The following is a 9,070-nucleotide window of genomic DNA, read 5'->3' on the forward strand; positions in this document are numbered from 1 at the left end:
TTTATAAACCTCCTCTAGAGAAAAAGGTGGGGGATCTCCAATGGAGAATTTTACACGGTGCAGTTGCTGTTAATTCTTTTGTGCATATTATTAATCCAATTGTTTGCAACCTATGTCCTTTTTGTGAAAAGAAAGAAACAATTTTTCATTGTTTTATGGAGTGTACAAGACTGTGTTTTTTATTTGATTTTCTTACATTGTTGTTTGGAAAGTTAAATGAAGTTTTTACAGTTCAGAGCTTTATTCTTGGGTATCAATATCAAGCCAAAAACAGAATAAAATGTCAACTTTTAAATTTCATTGTAGGTGAAGCAAAAATGGCAGCATATATAAGCAGAAGAAATAAAATTGAAGGAGTAGAAGGATGTGAAGTTATATCTATTTTAAAAAATCGAATAAAAGCAAGAGTGTGGGTTGATTTTAAGTTTTATAAGATGATGAAAGACTTAAGTTCCTTTTCAAGTCAGTGGTGTTATAATGATGCTATTTGCTCTGTTGTAGAAGAATTATTAATTTTTTCTTGTTTGTTACAATGATTGGTTCTATTATTGTTTTTGCTTGAATGTTTATTGTATTAGTGTTATTCTGAGATTATAAAAAGTTGTGAAATAAATGTTTGTTTAAATTCAATTCTCTCTCTCTCTCTCTCTCTCTCTCTCTCACACACACACACACACACACACACACACACACACACACAATCCTCTCTATTTCAAACATCTATCTATCTGTTTATAACTTGCATATGTTTATAAATAGGGCTAACTCAAGGGGAGGAATATTAAAAATGTGATTTTTGTTGTTTGTTTCATGTTAGTTGGAGGACAGGTCAGGCTTTAGGGAGCTGCTGTGGATGACCTCAGATGAGTTTGAAACCTTGCTATGGAGAGTAGAGCCACTGATCACCCGAGAGGACACCAAGATGAGGGGGCAGTTACAGCTAGGGAGAGGCTCTCCTTGACCCTCAGATTCTTGGCAACAGGTTTGTATATATAATAAATGTACAGGTTTTTCTGTTATGTTTTCATTTTGCAGTAATGTTAACTTTTTTCTCTTGAAGGCGAAACCTACAAATCACTGAGTTTTCAGTACAGAATTGGGGCCACTACTGTTTCTCATATAGTGAAACACACATGTGCAGCCCTGCACCAGGTCTTAAAAGATGACCATCTGAAGGTCAGAAATCCTTAGTCTTTTTATTATTAGTATCTCAACCGCAAAAAATTCTGACATACAGTAAGTACAAGTATGAAGATAAGCAGTATAGTTGATAATGAAGACAAAACATTTTATTAGTATGCTTGACTGTGGAGAAATGTTTGTACAATTTAGTTCATGCAAAAATGGGTGGGCTATGTAGTGTTATAAAAGTGTGTGTGTGTGTGTGTGTGTGTGGGGGGGGGGGTTACATACAGTATTTAGAAATTCAGTGAAGTTATACTAGGATATTAATTGATGAGAAATATGCCATGTTGACTTTTGTAAATACATTTATTGTATTGCTTTTATATTTGCAGACACCAAAATCAGAGGAGGAATGGCAAGCAATTGCCAAGAACTTTGTGGAGAAATGGCAGTTTCCACATTGTCTGGGAACTCTTGATGGCAAACATATTTACATCCAGCCCCCAGCCCACAGTGGGAGCATGTGGCACAATTATAAAGCCAGATTTTCAGTACTTTTGATGGCAGCTGTAGATGCCAATTATAAATTCATCTACATTGGTGTTGGCACTCAGGGCAGGGTTTCGGATGCTGGGCTTTTTGCCCATTCTGACCTGAGGAAAGCACTGGATCGAGGTCTCCTGAATGTTCCTCCTCCAGAAAAGCTTCCCAGTTCTGAGATTGTGTTACCCTATATGTTTGTGGGGGATGAGGCGTATCCTCTGAGAAAAGACCTCATGAAACCTTACCCCTTCAGGTAGCTGGACCACAACCAGAGGGTCTACAACTACCGGCTCTCACGGGCACACAGAGTAGTAGAAAATGCATTCAGCATGCTTGCAAATAGGTTTAGAGTGTTTCGATCCACAATCCTCCTTCACCCAGACAGCGTTACCAAGATCACCCTTGCATCAGGATGCCTCCACAACTTCCTCTGTGATCGCCACTCAGAGGCCTACATGACACCAGGAAGGGAGGATGTAGACCACAGAGTCAATGAGGGAGCATGGAGGAGAGATGGTCTGGGGGCCATGCAATGTGTGCCAGCTGAAAGGTCACGGAACCCTACCCTTGCTGCTAAGCAGCAACGTGACCTTCTGAAAGAATACTTTGTGTCACCTGCTGGCCATGTGCCATGGCAAGAAAAATACATTTAGACAATGGATAAAAAAGAAAGAAATGTTTGCTAGTTGTGGTTTAGTGATATGTAATGTAAATAGTTAGCAGATTACACAATATATTTATTTTCATTTGTTGATTGATTTGTTGGTTGTGATGTAAAACACTTTACTATTTGATTCTGTTGCACTGTTGTCACAGTTCTGTCTGTCTTGTCATTGGTTTTGCCCATTTGTCTTCCCCCCGTTGATCTGTCATTTGGTTTAGCCCTTCTTCATTGTGATTGCCTGCACCTGTCCTTGTAATTATTAGTCATCTGTGTCACCTGTGTTTGTTGATTAGTCTGTCTTTAAAAGTCTGTCTTTGATTTCAGTTCCCTGTCGGTCCTTCTGTGTGATAGACGTGTGTGAATGTTCCTGCCTTGTTCCACTTGGAGATTTATATTAAATATATTGAACTTTGTAAATATTGTCTATCGACTCGTCTACTCCTGCACGCACCCCAGTAGTAATGGCAGCCAGCATATGTCACAATGATTAATGACTTTGACCTTTGACCTTTTTGACATGTCAAAAATATGACCCCGTGACCCCGGATATGTATAAATAGCCATAATTAAAATTCCGGAGATGACCCCGCGACCCCGGATATGTATAAATAGACCTAATTAAAATTCTGGAGATGACCCGTGACCCTGCTAATGTATGAATAGCCATAATTAAAATTCCGGAGATTATCCCGTGACGTGTTAAAGATGGTTTTAGGGTTTTTATGAAGATTAATGATGGTTGAACTCTGACCGGTGAAATTGTAGCAATGAGGGGCCATTTTTGAAGTCTTCAGACATCCGGCGATCACACGGTGACCACATGAGGGGATACATTTCTTTAGGATGTAAGAAAAGAAAGATGTAAGATTTATATTTTTATACAAGATTAAATGTCATTATATATATTCAATGGTCTGGCTGGTTATACTTGTTTATATGATTTATCAGAACACAGTTTTGTATGCTTATATGGTTTTACGTGGTTTATGAGGATATCTTTTGAGCCATTTAAATTAAAACACTAACAATCAATTTAAATGTTTTATTTAAAATATAAATATGAACTGTAATCATTACATCTATGGATCACCCTTATAAAAGTCATTACAGTGTGTAAAGAAAACCAATATCTATGAGCATATACATAAAACACCACAGCCATTATAAAACAAGCAAATTCAATCAATTAAACTTTAAAGTTAAAGTTAAAGTCTCTTACATTTTTTCCAGAGAATAAAACACATCTTAATGTTACAAGCATCCTGTGTCAAATGGACTGCTCTCAAAATGCACACGAGTTAAGTTAAATTAGATCCAACACTCTCCCTCTCTCTCTCTCTCTCTCTCTCTCTCACACATACTCTGAGTCTCTGCCGGTTGTGTGTGTGTCTCAGATGTGGTAGTTATTATTTAACTTAAATATCCGTTGCGAGAACAGATATGCTTTCTTTAAAGCAGAACCGTAAGCACAATTGACTTCTATGAAAGCTTCTCTGTCTCTCTTTCTCTCTTTCTCTCTTTCTCTCTCTCTCTCTCTCTCTCTCTCTCTCTCTCTCTCATTCAATCATCCAAGTCTTATTCTCTGTTATATGTAATGAATATAAATAAATAATTTGATCACACACAATATAAAACAAAACATTTACACTAGTTTTAGGTTGTTAAAAAAAAAAAAAAATGTTGTACATTTTTCCAGGAGCAGGAAAAAGAGATTAAGATTATAAACACCAAATGTAAAAAAAAAAAAAAAAAAAAAAAGCTTATATATTTTAACAAGCCTAATGATAAGGGATATTCTGACCCCGACATGTCTGGACATGTCAAATGTTTTATGGAGGTTTTCCATAGACATAATTCAATTCAGTTTACCGTTTTTATTTGTTATACGCTATTCGCAGAAAATTTAAGTTTCTACATTATAATGAGAAATTATTAAATTTACATTATTGTAATACATTTTATACTGTATCTCCCTCTAAACATACCCATCACAGTGACACTTTTAGCGCTTTTATTCTTCATAAACAACAATTACTTTAATGTATAATTTAAGAAGCTGTTATGTGCATCAGATATGGGTAATAGTTTGGCACCGGATGCAACCCCTAATGTTTTGCTCTGTTTAAAATGCACAATAGGTATTCTGTGTGGGAGCCTTACATTTGTGTCTTTCAAGAAGAAGCCCCCATCCATGATGCCTTTGGGGCGTGCATGCTGGGATATTTCCTCACAGAGGACAGCTAGCACAGAGGCCATTGTTCAAAATACTGATTCAACAATTAATGTAAAGTGAGAAATTTAGATGAAATATAAAATCTCAAAGTGTTTGTCATGTAAGTTTATAAACATTAATGTCAAAATAAGTAAAGGAACCTTTTTATTTTATCAGACCAAACCATAAGGATTATTGTGATTATTGTATTATGATTCAGTATCAGCCCCTAAACCTGCTCAATCACAGTAAACTTTCTCTAGTTCTCTATTTTTAATAAACATCATTTAGTATATTTTTATAACATTTTTACTGTACAAACTGAGCACCTATACATCACGAAAAAAATCAACATACTACCATGTTTAATAAAATATTGTAAGTAATCTAAATTAATATAGTAGGACATTTCGTCATAAATCACATTACGTTGTTATATCAGCCTAATATCCAAATTATTATACAAATTTGTGATCTAATAAGTCCTATAAACAATTCAAGTTAAAAAGCGACTCGATTAAAAGACAAAATCTTTTTGTGTTAAGTAACAAACATGTTACTACAGCAAAACAAATCATTGTTTAACATTTATATTATTAAGTTTATTGTAGTTATAAAACATCAAAGTAACAAATATGATACTACAGCAAAACAAATCATTCATCGTACATCTTAAACATGTATTCTACATTTATTTAGGTTTTTGTTCTTATAAAACACATTAATTGCTTCTTTTAAAGATGATACTAAACAAAATGAGATTATATGTATTGTAGAAATAAACATTTACAATACTTTTAGGTGATCATAAATATAAAACACAGTAGCAAACATATTACTACAGCAAAACAAATCATTCATCGTACATCTTAAACATGTATTCAACATTTATTTAGGTTTTTGAACTTATAAAACACATCAGTCGCTTCGTTTTAAAGATGAAACTAAACATTTCCATGTGTATAAAAAGAAACATTTAAGTCCTATAAACATTTCAAGGTAAAAAGTGACTCGATTAAAAGACAAAATCTTTTTGTGTTAAGTTACAAACATGTCATTGTAAATATGCTAATCATTGTTTAACATTTATATTATTAAGTTTATTTAAGTTATAAAACATCAAAGTAACAAATATGATACTACAGCAAAACAAATCATTCATCGTACATCTTAAACATGTATTCTACATTTATTTAGGTTTTTGTTCTTATAAAACACATTAATTGCTTCTTTTAAAGATGATACTAAACATCTCCATGTTTATAAAAATAAACATTTACAATACTTTAAGGTGATCATAAATATAAAACATAGTATCAAACATGTTACTCCAGCTAAACAAATCATTATTCAACTTTTAAATTTTTAAGTTTATTGATGATATACAACTTCAAAGTAACAAACATGTTACTAAAGCAAAACAAATCATTCATCGTACATCTTAAACATGTATTCAACATTCAAGGTTTTTGAACACACATCAGCCGCTTCTTTGTAAAGATGATGCTAAACATCTGCATGTTTATAACAAGAAACATTTACATTAGTTTTAAGTTATCTTTAAAAAAAAAAGGTTTACATTATTTTCTTTGAACAATGATGTCCATACATGGATGAGTGATTTACAAAATCAATAAACAAACAAAAACATTTAGTTTAAGGTGAATTAATAATAAAAATTAAATAAAAACTCACAGTACCATGTCTTGTCCATTGTGAAACTGCAAATGAGTCTGCCACAGACCCTCACAGGATGGGGCGAGGGAGGAGGCGGGAGGGGTGAGGGAGGAGATATGCTCTGTGAAGTTGGTCTGTTAACTTTTTCTAAGTGAATGTTTTGAATGCTCAACATTTATTTCAAAGTGGAGCATTACTTCAAAGTATAAATAAATACTACTACACCTGATATCCTTTGGTAGAAATGGCTCAAACTATAATTTATATATTGTTTCAAACACTTTAGATTGCTTAAAAGTTTACGGTAGGTTCTTTAAGTTTATTCTTTCTACAAGGGTACTAACAAATAAGAGTGTTTTAAAATAGACCTGAGCTAGACATTTTTAACTACATGTTAAAAATGATACATATCCTCAAACAAGACCAGTCATTAAAAACAGCTGCAGCTATTTTTGTCTAATGTCATTATCTGATTCTCTTTAATTTATAAGACTTACTTTTTTTTTTTTTTTTTTTTTTTTTACAAATGTTGATGCTGCTTTTATCAGTCTAATCAATATTGTGTATGTCCAGATACTGTTTCTAAACCAAACAATGAAAACATAATATATTTTATTTAATTATTTTGCACAAGTACCATGGTTTCGTGTTTTTAAAGGCTTATCAATGCTTTAGATGCAATGCAACATGAAATGAAAGAGTTGTATTAGTTGAGCTTGATTCAACAGTTTATAGTCAAGTTAGAGTAGAGTAATAGAGTCAACCTTATCGTCCTTGCTATTCTCCACATACAAACCGTAAGCAACAACCTAAATTCAATAAAACCAGTTACACATCATGTAAGGAAGGCCTCATAATGCATACAGTCAAGCAGTATCCGCAACTTTTCTTGATTTGTTGTCATCGCTCTTACATTTGCAATTGATTCACTGGGTGGGTCAAGATCATCAATAATGTTCTTCACTTTTGAACTAGCCTACTGTTTTTTCCTTTTAGGAAGATCTGATAACCTGAGAATACGAAAAGAAAAAGGATATTGGAAAAAAAAATATATATAGAATAGTAAGAAAAAAATTACTTCAACCTTGTACTGACCTCTGTTCACAGTCTTTATCAGGTTTCTGATCTGAAACATTAGGGAAACAAAGACTGTTAAGGACAATCCATGCGCTACAACATGCTATCTTATTCAGTGTACAGTTTGCCTTCAGCGGTTATGTGGATGTGTCCAAAATATGAGGTTATCATAAAAATACAACCCCATAAATAAATAAAACAGCTTATATAAAATTTACTTTGGGGCTTTACTTTAGACTCCAGATGTACACGATCAACATTATCTAACGGTTAAGCAACTCCATCTAATTACCATTTTTTAATAGTATCACATACCAACATTTATTTGCTTGTTTGTTTGGTTGTTGTAGACAATGTACATGTATTACACTTACAATATACCATCACATTTGATTTGCCAGACGTTGCAGAAGTCATAGTCATTGTAACGGAGCCTAGACTTGATCCAGTTATGACAGGGGCATATATAATACCGCCATTAGACGTGGAGCTCCTGCCTTTTTACAGAAAATGGGTCAATTCATATATTAGTTAATTGTACATCTGATAATGATTCTCCATTATTAATATATAAATCACACTAACATTTTACATGGATGCATGATGGTCCTTGTCTTGAAGTCTCTGTTGAATTAAAAAAACAAAACAAAAAAAAGTGTTATTTTGAATGGAAAAAGTCAGGCAAACATCCTATGGACTGTATTGCAATCCACCTACTTTACTGTGATATGTATTTAAAAGTAGTCCTATTCATAGCACAGGTCTTTACTATACAAGGCAGTTCAGTTACCTGTCACTAAAGTTGAACTAGGGCCTATCTAAAGACTACTTGTGGCCACCCAGCTACAACTCAGGACTAAAAATACATCCTTCTTCTTTAGATCATATTATATCTGTATCAAATCACTGTTAATGTACACAGATTTCACACAAGGCTGTATGACATTTTTCAGTAGACTGAATATGTTTGTATGTTTTAGCTTAAATGAAATGTTTCATATATACCCCTAGGTTCGCTTTATAAATGGACTTTCATTTTTATGAAGGTATGCAGTAGGCCTTATGCACCCATTGCGGTGCAAAAAACGCACTTTTGCAAACCAACTTGACTGTAGTGCCCACTGTTTTGATCCATTTTTGGCCGGGAGAAAATTCATTTACATCATCTTCTTTCAGCAAATCTAGAAATTTTCGACACATAGAAATAAAAAAATAAATAAAAAATTGCTATAACCTTGTATTGGCCCCGGTTTAGAGTCTCTATCAGGCTTCTTATCTGAAACATTAGGGAAACAGAGTTTATTACTAAGGACACACACACACAATACATGCACTACAACAATCTCATCTCTACATGCAGTCATCATCATACCCAGAATTTCCCTAGTGGTCACGCTGATTGTCTCTTTGCTGTTAACACAGACATCTGTCACATCAGGCCGTGTTTCCTTTTTCAGGCTTCTTACAATCTTCATTTTGTTCTTAAGGTTTGTTTTACGTTTAGTATCCCCCGTACAATCATGATTCGGATCACACTCATCGACGATGACCGTGTTCTTCGGTTTGAGCATTTGTCCTTTGTAATATGGTTTAAACATAGAGTCTACGACGACTTTTACACCGCACATTTTTTCTGCGGCACAGCTGCACTCCGATTGATCATCTGTAGCAGCGCCAGACCTACAGTTGTGCTCCATCAGGTTTGGCGTAGTTTCAGACGTTCTTTTCAGAATTCAGTTTTCTCCAAGACGTAGCCGTTTCCTAGAATTTCG

The sequence above is a fragment of the Garra rufa genome, chromosome 1, assembly GCF_049309525.1.
Source record: "Garra rufa chromosome 1, GarRuf1.0, whole genome shotgun sequence".
NCBI classification, from domain to species: domain Eukaryota; kingdom Metazoa; phylum Chordata; class Actinopteri; order Cypriniformes; family Cyprinidae; genus Garra; species Garra rufa.